The sequence below is a fragment of the Falco naumanni genome, chromosome 5 (assembly GCF_017639655.2).
Source record: "Falco naumanni isolate bFalNau1 chromosome 5, bFalNau1.pat, whole genome shotgun sequence".
In the NCBI taxonomy this organism is placed as follows: Eukaryota; Metazoa; Chordata; class Aves; order Falconiformes; family Falconidae; genus Falco; species Falco naumanni.
In genome coordinates, this window is record NC_054058.1 from 46,299,008 (window position 1) to 46,312,521 (window position 13,514).

Sequence of the window (13,514 nt, forward strand, 5' to 3'; positions counted from 1 at the left end):
CTAACATTTTCAATACTTTTTCCTTGAAAGCTTCAAAGACAACTCAGGATAATTAGTTTAAATGCTGAAATCTCATTTTTTTCTTGCAAGTTGTCTTGATAATCAAGACTATGGGGATGAAATGTCAGCTATTTATAGACTTTTTTTTTTTTCAAAACAATGAAGTATGAAAACATCTATTTTTATCCTTTAAAAATAATTATCATAGAATCATACAATGGTTTGGGTTGGAAGGGACCTTAAAGATTGCCTAGTTCCAACCCAGCTGCCAGGAGGAGGGACATCTTCCATTAGACCAGGTTGCTCAAAGCCACATCCAACCTGGCCCTCAACACTTCCAGGGGTGGGGTATCCCCAGTTTCTCTGGGCAACCTGTGCCAGTGCCTCACCACCCCCATAGTGAAGAATTTCTTCCTAATAGCTGATCTAAATCTACCTTCTTTCAGTTTAAAGCTATTACCCCTTGTCCTATCACTACATGCCCTTGTAAAAAGTCCCTCACCAGCTTTCCTGTAGGCCTCCTCTGGGTACTGGAAGGCTACTGTAAGGCATCCATGCAGCCTTCTCTTCTCCAGGCTGAACAGCCCCAACTCTCTCAGCCTGTCTTCACAGAAGAGTGCTCCAGCCCTCTGAGCATCTTTGTGGCCCTCATCTGGACTTGTTCCAAAAGGTCCAAGTCCTTCTTATGCTGAGGGACACAGAGATGAGTACTCCAGATGGGGTCTCATGAGAGCAGACTAGAAAGGGAGCATCACCTCCTTTGACCTGCTGGTTGTGCTTCTTTAGGCGTACCCCAGGATATGGTTGGCTTTCTGGGCTGCAAAGGCACATTGCCAGGCCATGTTGAGCTTCTCATCCATCAACACCCACAAGTCCTTCTCCTCAGGGCTGCTCTCCATCCATTCTCTTCCCAGCCTGTACTGATTGATACTGGGAGTTCCCCTGACCCAGGTTCAGGACCTTGCACTTGTCCTATACTTAAAAATAGTCTTTTACTATACACTCCTAAAATTCTTATGCAATGTACTCCTCACTGTCTTTTATACCACATATGTTCAGTTTAGAAGACTGAACACCAAGCATCTTAAGACCTAACATCTTAAGATGGATCTGGACCTTTTTCTGCTGCTTAAAATTTTATGCAGAGCAAATAGTGTGCTCTGGGAATGCTTGCCAGCACCTTTGCTAACAATGCAGAAGACAGAAGAGGATTTAGGTCATCTCTCCAAAGCTCTGCACTAGCTCTGCAGTACCAGTCTAGATAAAAATGTTTAAAATATATGTAGTAAAGCAACTTGAAATGCTGACCTTAAAGACTGCCTGACCATTATTTTTGAAGGAGTTATATGCTGCCTTGCTAATTTAGCAATGCACGTCAGCATGAAACCAATGAAAATAACTATTTAAATTGTTTTACTTCACTGAGGATTTCAAAACATATAGAATATATGTGCTTTAAAATTAATTTTTCTTTTGTGACTACAGTCCTTTAAAACATTGAATCTTTATTGGACAGTTGTTTCATTTATGACAATGGTCTTATCTTTAAGTGAACAATTTACATGTCAGAATGATATTTTCTTCATGGACATATAGCCAGATTTATATCAAAATCCACTTTAAAATCTGTTCTTCCCTCACTTTATTTCTGCATGTTTATTTTATGTGTAAGATATTCTGAGTGGCCCGAGATGATAATGTAGCAGAATTGTTCGTTATCCTGGCCATTGTAGATCTAACTGCATACTAATTTTTCAGAGCTTTTAGTTATTTGTCATTAAATGTCTGTGAAAGTTTTACTTGGGTAGTGGGACAAATATGTTTATAAAAGAAAAGAAACACATGCATTTCAACAATATATTTGACTATGCTGGTATTTATTTCAAGTGTATAATTTTCCCAAATTGATGACCACAGATGTGTGTATACATTTCATCCTGGTGAAAGCGTGCAGCATTTTCCACACAGAAAATTCCTCCCATATTTTGTTTCCTCCTGCAGCTCATGTTGAGCGATTGGTTTTTTAAACTCAAGGCTCAAGACCATGTTTATTTCCTTATTTCCTTATTTGTTTATTTGTTTAAAAGAAGAGTTACATTTCTATAATTAAGTGTACTGCCACATTTGAATGTGAATGGAAAAATAAGCACCTAGTTAACTTCAGTGTTTGAAAGGATTTCTCCTGAAAAGGCGGATTCTTCTGTTGGAATTTCGTATTTCTTTACCTGCAGACTTTAAAGGCCTGAAAGCAACTCCCACTGAGTTTTATGAAAGTCCTTAATCAAGTATCCAAGAAAGAAATTTGACCCTCAACAGGGATTTCTAGAGTAAGTGGGGGTTGTCTGGGGAGTCTGCATCTGAAGGGAGAAAACTATATTCTTTCCTCTTGGAAGGCAGTTGGTGAAAGAAACATAAGGAATGGCTTGGAAAAAGGAAAACAAAAAGTTTCTAAACTGCAGGTAGAAACAATATGTCTTTTGATAAAGCTAATGTTGCTTTGTGTTAAAAGCAGAGTTCAGATTGCCGGGAGTCACACGCTTTGTGTGATGATTTTCTACCTCACACCATCAAAGACTCACAAGCACCGTGTTGAATAAACTACCACTCAAAAAGAAAACCAGAGGAAAAAAATAATCCCTGAAGGTAAGAAATGATGAACAGGTATTGCACTGTCTTTTACAGAGAGAGAGATGCAGATCCTGAGAGCGAGGTGATGGGGGCAGAGACATGGTGGGCTGGGGTGTTTCAGCCACCGCAGTGCCTTGCCTCAGCACAGAAACCCAGCACACATCTGAAACACTGGTCTGATGGTCAAGCAAAAATCCCCCAAAACATCATTACCCCAGAGAAAAGTAGAAGTGTTTGAATTTGGATGTTTCTGCAGGACAAGGAGGGACCATACCCAGTCCCAGCCCAGAGCAACCTCTGTGGTGGCTGTCCTGCCCCAGGGGGCTGCGTCTCCAAACCAGGCAGGAGCCTGAGTCCTATCCCCAACCTCTGGGCAGGACAGCTTTGGGGGTGACACCTTGCCCTGGTGGGTGCCTTCCCTACAGTGTGGAGATGACCACCGCTGATGGGAGAGGAACGACATCCTGAAGGCAGCAGGAGGAAAGTGTGATACTGTACTGGAGGCTGCAGACGTGTATGGGCAGAGAGACCTCAGTCCCAGCTGAGTAGCTGCCCATCTCCCTTTTTTAATAGTTGCTTCCTCTTTGGGTGGTTTTTTTTCTTTTTTTTTTTTTTTTTTTTTTTTAATCACATTCCTAACCAAGATAGTCTGTGATGTGAAAATCAACAAAACAAAAGCCCAAACTTCTGAGTAAGTTTTCTATCTGCTACCTTAACTTCAATAATTTAATAGCTCCATCTCAAGTAAGTTATTTTTGCCTATTACAGTTTTAAGCAATAGATTGTATTTAGTATGCTCATATTAATAAGGGGCTGTTTATATAAGTTCTTTTTAATACAACATGGAGAAAGTGATTGAAAGTCAAAATAAAATAGAATATTTATTGTTTTGCCCATCTGTTAGTTACATTTGTTTTTTGTATCCTTGGGCAGAGTGGAAAATAAGTTTGCATTAATTACCTCAAGCAATTCTCTGTTGTACTATCCAAAAAACTGTCTAATATTTGCAGCCCATTCCAGCTCTTAAAGTGGGTGAAGGGGAAAGATAGAGATATATTTGAACAGGTGTAGGGATAACTTAGCAGGGGATCTTTTAGGGATGAGGGAGGTTGTGGTTTGGGTTTTTTAGGTTTGGTTTTCACTTTTTTTTTTTTAATTTCCTGGTGTAACTGCCTTCACACACACACAAAAGAAAAACAACTGTAAAAATAATCCCTGAACTTCCTCCTTCCTATCTGCAGTTAAGTTGGAAACAATGTGTTCCCTGTACTTTTTGCCCCTGCCCTATATGAAAGCACTGTATCTTTGATGCTAGATTTCCAGTAGGTAACCTTGCTACTTTGATGAAATGGCTTTGAGAAGTGGGTTCACAGTAGAGAGCTCACTAGTCTTACTGTCATAGAACAGGAATTTTAAAAGAAACAACAAATATGTAAGCTGCTTGCTCTTTAAGCTTAGGGAAGCCTTTGTTTTGCTCCAAAGGCCGAATATTTCATGCATAACCCAAATAGAAATTATTTAGCCATTAACTAGGTCTCTTTTCCTAACTTGTTTGTTTGTTTGTTTGTTTGTTTTATCTTATCTCATTTTATTTCATTTCATTTTTCACCGGTTCATTTCAGAGATGTGTCCAGTACAGAGAGCAAGGCACATCACTTCTCTCCTCACACCACTGCTACTCTCTAGGTCGGAAGAAGAAAAGGACCAATCCCCAGTAGGGTGTCAGGATGGTCTACTGGGGAAGGCTGAAAATGTGGGTATCAGCAGAGTTCTTAGCATCTATTGTAAAAAAACCCACCATTTTGTTATGTGGCTTGTGGCAACTCACCAGATTTTCTTTTTAGCAGTTAAGCTTGCTGTTAAATTGTGGAAAAGCAAATATTTTATCTAAGCTGAACTATCTTTGGTAAATAAATTTTTTAAAGGCAATTTGCTTGAGGTTTGCCATTATATTCAGGAGAGATTTATCAAGCCTTTTTCTTCTTTCGTGTGTAATTTTAGAACCTCCAACTAGTGAAACATTTTTACAGCTAAATAAGTAGCTCAGCTTCACTGGGGAGTAGGCTACAGAGACTGCAAGCACTGACAATTTTACTGAGATAGTTTCATGGCCCTCTAGCACAAAGTGATGAGCAAAGAAAACACCAACTCTTGATTAAAAAGAAATCCACTTATTGAACATTCTTGCTTTTAATATCAATTTAGCCTTCAAGTAGCCAGTGCAAAAGCAAATGCAACATTGCGTGTCTTGCTGGTATGCATTAAGCCCTTGAATGCTTTCATTTTAATTTGGAGCTGAAATTTGACCTAATTTAAAGTTTTCCAGTCTTACGATTATAAATTGGATGTATTCCAATGGCTAGTTTTATATCAGATATACTTCTAAAATGAGCTCCAGAGTTTTAGTTCTTTTTACAAGGTCTGTCCTTGCAACCTATGGGTGACAAGAGTAAAATCTGTCCTTGCCCTCACTGGAAATCTGAAAGTTAATTTCCAAACATAGGAGGTGTTGGTTCCCAGCAAAACAATCAGAGATGTCAGCTTGCAAAAATTAACTTGTCATGATGGTGGCAGAGGTCAGTTTACTTGGAGCTGCCTATTTTATACTCACTTTCCACATTGTCTACTTGTTCTGGGGAGGAACTGGTAGAGTGAGGGAGCCAGCTTCCCCCATCTTGCTGCTGAAATACCTTTTCTGACCATTACAGGGAAAACAACTTTGTGAAACTATTTCAGTTTCAAGTGTGTTAGCACATTCAGTCATGACATCTCAACTGCTGCTTTATAATAGAAAGCCTCCTTGAACGTTGATGCTGTGGGTTTGCGTTTCAAAGCAGCTTTCTTTTTACACATGAGTTCATAGATTTCACTTACAAAGTTCCTCTGCGCGGTTTCTGGGGTGCCAGGCTGGGAAGTGGGGAGGGAATGCTGTTCTGCAGGAGCACTGACCACATCCTCACCCCGTGCTCTGGGGCAAGGAACACCTCTTGGACCTCTCGGCCCCTGACGCAAGCACGGAGTAACATGTATGTTTAAAACCACAACCAAACCGAAGGCCCTGACAAAACTGGGCACTCCACTGCACTCCCTGATTTCCCCCCGGAGAGAAGAGAAGAGAGGGAATAAAACAAAATGACAGGTATTAAACGTGGTGTTGAATGTGTGGCTGGAGGGTATGCCTATGAGAGCTATAATATATACTGACAAGGAATATAAATACATAGTGTATAATGAAATGGTATCTATATGTATATATTAACAAGTTTGACTTCCTGTTTATGCTATGCAATAGTATTATTGTTAAAAAACTACTATGATGTGTTATTTAGAAATGAAAAGAAGGCAAGTTTTGTCAGGTTGATTTAAGACCATATGTAGTATGTTCCCTCTCTTGTTTTGGGACAATCAGAAATACTTTTCTTGGTGTTTTCCTCAGGGAAAATCTATGCAAGATTTTCTGGGAAGAGAACCACCCTAGCAAGTCAGCAGAAAAAAGTGCCTTTTGCAAGAGCCAAACGCTGAACCGGGGTTTCCACTATGTTTAAAGAAGCTATGATCTCTGCATCTCAGAAATCGTATCTCAGTGGAGACTTTATCGGACATAGTATGGCCCATTATGGTTGACAATACGACCATTTAAATCAAAATTATTTTAGGAGGCCATTTGTTGCCGGAAATTAAAAGTGCTATAGTCTAAATGCATTTTTTAACTAAGGAAATAAATGACTCAGTGCTTCATTGTTGGATTTGGAAACTCTCCAAGGAAGAATTTTAAAGTTTGCATCTTGTTTGCAGTGTGTTTTCATTCACATATCAAATAAAATGTTATGTTTTCTTAGCTTAGCAGTTTTTGATGAAAAAGTTTAACAAACAGCCTAACACAGAAATTTACAAAAAATTATGTCCAGGAGGATATAAAAGACAGTTCTATCCAAGATGAACAGCGTAGCTCATCAAAGTAGAAGCTTTTCATTTTATGTATTTTTACCATCAGTTTGGATGTAAATTCGTGAGGCTCACACCAAGTTTGAATTCAGTTCATTTTGTCTTATCGGGTTTTTTAAGACAAGAAAATGAGAACAAAGCCATTAATATCTCCAGTTCATGTTTTTCCCATTTGATAATGACATACCAGGAGACTCGTAAGGACTAGAAATAAATGTCTGAAAAAAACCTCCCTGTGTTCTTTTTCTTCTTAGCAGGCAATTGTGCAATCAGAGCTGACTTTTTACTTCAACTGGTGTATGAAAAAAACCTGTATAAAACATTGAAGATTCTATTCTAAAATCAATCAAGGATCTTCCTGACATGAAACCCCCAGTTTAGATCCACCCTATGGATGATAAAGCAGAAGCAATTTCCGTCTCTTGTTACAGTTTTGAAAAAAATTTTAGCACCTGTGTTCTGAAGGTGTAATCCTACAAGAGTAGCAATTTGCCAGACTTGAGTAACTTTTATTTTATTTTAATGGAGCTGATGTTTTGGTTTGTTTTACAGTTGCAAAGTGGGAGATGAAAATAATGATGGAAAGGGGTTATCTCTTAGAGTTGTAGCTGTACCATATATATGAAGCCTCCTAAAGCCAGTATGTACAGAGCCATCTTTTCCACAACTATTAAAAAGTTGCTGGTGAGTGGCCAACAACTACCACACTGACCTGCAGACCAGAAAGTGGACAAGGGTTACTGTACCCAGGCTGAGAAGTGAACAAATACAGAGTTCATGGAAGAGGTGGGGCATTATCCAAAGGATTTTTGTTACTTACAAATCTCCCTAACATCAAGTGCATGCACAATAAACTGGGTCTGGTTAAAGGAGTCTTTTTTCTGAGTGTTTGTTCCTTGTTTTTAACATAAGAAGTACATGACTTCTTTAATTTGTTAAATATTGTTAAATACATGTTAAATACAGCCTTTTTGGTATCTGTTGTAAATTCTGTTTACAAACACATGGCTTCTGGTTGGTTTTAGTTGTGCCATGCTTGGAAAGGTGCATCTTTTGGACCGGGGACATGAGGCATTCTCAATTTTCAAGTAGCTAGAGGATATTTTTGATGTGATGCCTGTTTAAATCCTTAGAGATTTTTAAGTTAAGACCTTGCAAGGAAGCTCTGTTTATAAAGAGCTTAGAAAGGATTAATGGCTTTTTTCCCTAGTGGTCAACCAAATCTCGTATATAAAAATGGGTGGCACTGACATCTCCTGAGATTCACCCCAAATAGTTGTATGGCAATAATAGAATTATGAACACATATCTATATATAATGATAATAAAATCTTATCTGATTTTGAAAGATACCATGAATTCTGTATTAGAAACATTTTAAGTGATGATAGCATACAAAAAAAAAAAAGCTACATCTCCCAAATACTATATAAATCAGGTGTTTTTCTGCAAACTGCTCTCTAACTTTTCCACATGAGGAAATCATTATCTAGTTAAACAGCCAGCAATGCTATGGCATTAAAAAATGTAAATTGTCTAAGTATTACTTGAAGCAAAGGCTGTTGCTACATTTTAACTGGGGAAGAGAAATAATAGTCTAGTAGCTAATTGGGTTTAAAAGATACAGTCTTTTTCCCAGTATTGCACTTTAGGTAAATCACTTAGTCTGGGCTACATTTCATCTGACTCTGATCTAATATTAAGATGTCTAAGTTTAAGCCAATGACTTCGCACTGCCCTGGTAGGAGAGGTAGGCACAGGGATGTTTCCAGAGGGTTATTCAGCAGATGAGCCTGGGGTGACATCTAACTTTAGCTACTCAAATTAGGGCAGACAAACATTGTGCTTTGTTTCTCTGACTCATAGGGTAATGGCACAGAGAGGTGGGGCAGTAAATATATTTGATACAGAGAGGTACTCGGGATGCTTGCTGTTGGAGGAAATAGCAGTACCTCAAATGGGCACACAGACAGATTTTGCCAGGACATTCCCAGACAGGAGAGCACTTACAGGCGTTCTGGAATTTGTTTTGGTTTATTTTTAGGGTCTGTTCAAAGTATGAGTGAGGCTTTAATCGAGTGGGAACTTGGGAGAATAAAGCTCCTTTGGTAAAATAATTAACATTAATTAATGTTGAGTAATTAATGTTACTTTAATGTTAAGTGAGAGAAAAGACATTTTTTGCTCATGCCCTGATTATGAATTAGCCACTTTTGTGGGAACTTTAAAGAAATGTTCATGATTTCATTAAGAATCTAAATTTGAAGCTGCTTAGGTGCTGTGAACTACCTCACCTGGAAGTGGGGAAAATGAATCAGTAGCACCAGATTTGCACTGATCTGGCTCTTCTTTATTATTCACATACCTGATCAAATTACAAAGTTCCCACCCCACAGTCAAAGAAAATTTTTTTTAGAATAGGTGTTACCAGATTCATAGTAACTGAAAGCAGATTGCAGTATTCACAGAAAGCTAGAATTTTTATTTTAGATAAATATTAACCAGAAAGTAGAGCATTTAACATTTCATTTTGTATACATGAATTTCATTTTTATATCACCATTTTATTACCATTTTTTTATATTCCTGTGAGGCTGTTCCAAGAAAAACTTTCATTGCAGTTAAAATTCATTTTTCTTCTTGACTTGCATGGTAAGAGGCATAGTTACTTGTATTGAACATAAGTATTCATTGCAACAGATTTCAATTTTGCAAGGAAATTCCAAGTATCTATAAAGAACTTAACATGATATACTTTAAATTCTGAGGAGGGCACTATCTAATCTGGAGTACAGTTTAGTGGTTCTGGAAAATAAATTGATAAAAATAAATTAAAAGTTAACTGACTTTTATTTAGTTATCACGTTGCTAAAGTTTTAAATGGCAGATGTCACTTGGAATAGATCCTATTCTCCAGACCCACAATCAAAATATTCAATAAAACATATTCACTTCAATGCTTTCTCTGCATATAGAAAATAGAAATTCTGTCTCTCATCTGCACACATGCAGCTCCTGATTCTTATGTGTAAAAGGTAATGTTTTCCATGGGGAAAATTAAGAAGAAAACATTTTCTGCATCCCCTGCTCCAGAGAGCCGGCTGGATCCAGCATTTTCACACAGATGCAGGCAGTAATAGTCAGGTGGCTCTGTGAAAGCTGCTGCTCAGATTTGGGTGCAGTTCTGGCCGCACTCAGGCTGTGACTTTTCTGCACAACAGCACTGTCCTTTCTCACCTTTATAAATCCCAGAAGGAGTAAAAGTGGGTGAGCAGGAGAGGGGGCTGCACGCTCAGGACTTCATGGGAATAGCAGCCATTTCTGTACTGTCTTAAAATGGACACCAGTCAGGGTTTGCTCGCTCTAGAGAGAGATAATTTTCTGCTTGAGATCCTGCAGATTAATTGCCAAGTGTCTCATCTATCCCAGGAGAGGCTGTGGAAGGTGTATTGATAGTACCTGCAGATAGCTGGGAGAGATGAGCAGTTAATGGGATTCACCAAGTCACCTCCCCGCCAGGGGAATGCGCTTCTGGTCTTAACTTAAGAATCAAATTCACCCATCAGAGAAGCTCTTTGGTTTTGAAGGATAAGAGTTTCTCTCCACACCCAGGATTTTTAGGCTTAACTGCATGGCTTCTGCAGAGTGGGGGATTTGTCTTGGTCAAATCTTGTCCCTGTCACCACAGTGCGAGGGGGAGCAAGAGCTGTCCTTGGGATAGCCAGTGGAGACTGTCCAGCTGGGGCTCGTTCCCAGCCTGTTCCTGCGGATGTGGTTTGGGAAGGGGTGGGTAAGTTCCCTGTGGTGATGATACATGCTGTACAAGACAGACTTAACCTAGTATGTTTCAGGGCTACCTAAGCTGTGTGCAATGCTGCACCCAGCTGCACTGAAGGAACCACTGGACTCCCCACCAGGTGCTGCCGCGGTGCATGGGAGCGCTGCGACTATTCCTCACTAGTCCCAGGAATGTGTCAATTAAAAGCTGGGAAACTACTGTCTCATAAGACTTTGCTGGCGAGGTTTGTAAAGTGAATGAGGGAGCATCTCCCGTTTTAGCACACTGGTGCCTGAAATCTGTGACCCCTTAAGAAACAGGGTTATTTTGCTTAGCCCCTCTAGGCTGTGGGAGTAATTCCCCACATACATAAACCCGGTGCCACTGCTGACTCCAGCAGATTTCAATGGCAGGGTCACACGATTTGGGAAGGTTTAAAGAACAGTGGAAACATCTGCATGCACAGGGCTGACAGCCAGACAACAAGGTAAGATGCTAACGTTCGCAGGTTGTATTCAGCAGTGCAATTCAGTAGCTCTAAGAGAAACCTGGGGGGAGTTCAGCAGAAAATGGAATAAAGAGGTGTTGAGCATTTGGGTAAAGTAGGTGTAGCTGGGCAAACAAGCCCATGTATCAGAGATTTGGGTAAAAACATAAGCGTGTGAGAGATTCCTTGTTCACAAATTTTACTCAGAAAAATATATGTGAAAGCAAGGTCACTGTCAACAACTAATTCAAGCAGAATGAAAGCCTTAAGAATTAAGAAGTCAGGATTGTTTCCTGGATAACAAATAAGAGGTTCTTCTTATCTTAATATTTTTATTACTGCAAATGACACTGGGTGTCTGGGACTGAGAGAGGGGGTGATAGACACTAGATTGGATCCGCTGAACATACAGAGAAAAATGCTGCAGATCAATTAACCTTAATACATGGACATGTATACCAAGTGCTGTAATATTGCCACCCCAAATGAGTGCCTGTAAGGCTTAGCGAATACTGCACTTATCTGTGTGTGGATGCCCAACATGACTGATGAAATAAGAAATGTTACAAGCTCTCATCTGCAAGTGAAAATGAAGTAAAGTCTTTCCCAGGTTTGAAAAGTTCAGTTCTATGAATTTTTCAAAGAGTCATTGTCTTTTCAAACCATTCTACACCGCCTGGGAAGGGGGAGCAGAAACACTTACCGTCTCACAGTTAAGCTTGTTTACATGAGATTTAAGGTTGGTCTTGCTAGCCCAAGGGGCTCAGCTAATCACCTGGACCACATAGTGAAATGACCTCCGAACTGTTAGAAGTTCATTCATCCCTATTCTGCAGCAAAACTAGTGGGTATCATGTCTTCGTTTACAGCTGGGGAGGGGGGCAGCTGCCCTTGGCTCTGCATGGTACTTTGTACCATGCCAGGCATGACGGGACCTGCACCAGCTTCTCTGAATTCCCCACCAAGCCTTTCTCTCTGCTGCCCCTCACCTTCCTTGCCTGCTCTTCCCAGCTCTTCCCAGCTTCTGCTTCCAGCTCAGAGGCTGTTGTTAGTCCCAGTGAGGGGACTCCACAACTCATGGGACCCAGCCGGCGTGTTTCAATTACTGAAGTTAACAGATAATTTAACACATTTCCCAATTATGATGTGCAAAAATGTCACGCAAAACAACCCTCGAACTCTGTAGATGTTTTGTTTTTTACAGAAATAGCAACAGAAGGGGCAAAGCTTTCCAAGAGGGACGAAAGAGGACATGGGAAGAAGGTTGACAAGAAAGGTGTCAGGAGATGGAGCAGAGCCGTACATCTCATCTGCCTTGCCTTGCACCATGGTTGGGCTGTGCAAGGCATCCGAATGCCACGTCTTTGTATCAGCCACTCCAGCAGCTGCTTTTGGGATATGTGTGTGAAGAGAAGGGCATTTTAGATGTCTTAGCCTATTTCCTGCATGGAAAATGAACAGACCTTGGTAATTAAGATAGGGTCTCTGGAGAATCTTGCTCACTTTCTCCCTAATCACCCTCTTCCACACCCATCTCCTCCAGACACCCCTTTGTATTTGGATATTCCCTGCTGATGGATTAAGGACAGGATTATATATGTATTTGGTAAATAAAGACATGATTGCCATTGCCTCAGAGAGCACAGGCAGCAGCTTTTCACAGAAAGTTACCTACTTGACACAAAGGGCTAGAAAAGGTACAGTGGGAAGGAGCCATTTCAGCTGGGCTTAGCCACACCTTCTGTCAAACAAAGAAAACATATGCAAGCATAACTAATTACAGAAAAAGGATCCTAATATTTACTTAATTTGGAGGTGAAGTTCCCTGGAAAAGGGAAAAACAGCTGGGGATGAATCTAGACAAAGAAAACAGGTCTGTACTAATAGGTCCTTAACAGACCTCACCAAAAGATGAATAAGAGAGTCTATTTTCTTGCTCAGATACATATTGTCTATGTGTATGTATACATTAATATAATCAAAGCTTTATACCCTACCATACCATATTTTCCTAATACAATTAGCTACTACTCTCCTATGGGGTTCCTACCTCCAGCTCTGCTTTCTTCTTTCCCTGGGAAATATGGATTTGCAGTGTCTGACATGTTCATGTTGACCCTAATAGAATTACTTCCAATCTATATGCTGGTGTCGATAAGAGGGACATCTTGTACTTTTCTATGCCTATTGTCAGCAAAAAATCATTCTTTCATAGTTGGTGCAATATGTGTATGAGTAGTGTCTGGGATATTGTTGCAGATACTGGGAATTCAAAAGTGAAATTCTTTTACCTTTGCGAATCTAGTCAGTTTAATCTATGAGAGAAATAGGACATAGAATTTCTTTGCTGATCAAACTTAATTTTATTAGCTAATGAATCCTGTAATTAAAAGCGATGTGTACATTTTCCTGTCCAGCCAGCCAGTTCCTGGTAGGTGTTGCTGATGCCACCAAATGGAGGGGACTGCTGGGAGCACAAAACTAGTTAGAGAGATACTGAATACTGATGGCCTCATTGCAAGTCCAGTTCTCTGCACTGTAGACATCTATAGCTTCTTTTTATGAAGTATGATCTCCGTGCTGGGCACCTGCTCCAGTGATAACCCTTGATTTAGGAAGCATGCTGTCACAAGAGAGTGAACTGAATAGGAAATTGCTAAGGATATTTTCTCTTCC

At 39.9% G+C, this 13,514-nt stretch overlaps 1 long non-coding RNA gene across 1 annotated transcript; it reads left to right on the top strand.

Moving 5' to 3' along the window:
• Positions 1–425: 425 nt before the first annotated feature.
• On the top strand, positions 426–7,441 carry LOC121088855. Its single transcript, XR_005828042.1, has 2 exons — positions 426–4,381; positions 7,126–7,441. It is a non-coding gene; the product is annotated as an uncharacterized LOC121088855 (long non-coding RNA).
• The last annotated feature ends 6,073 nt before the right edge of the window (positions 7,442–13,514 follow it).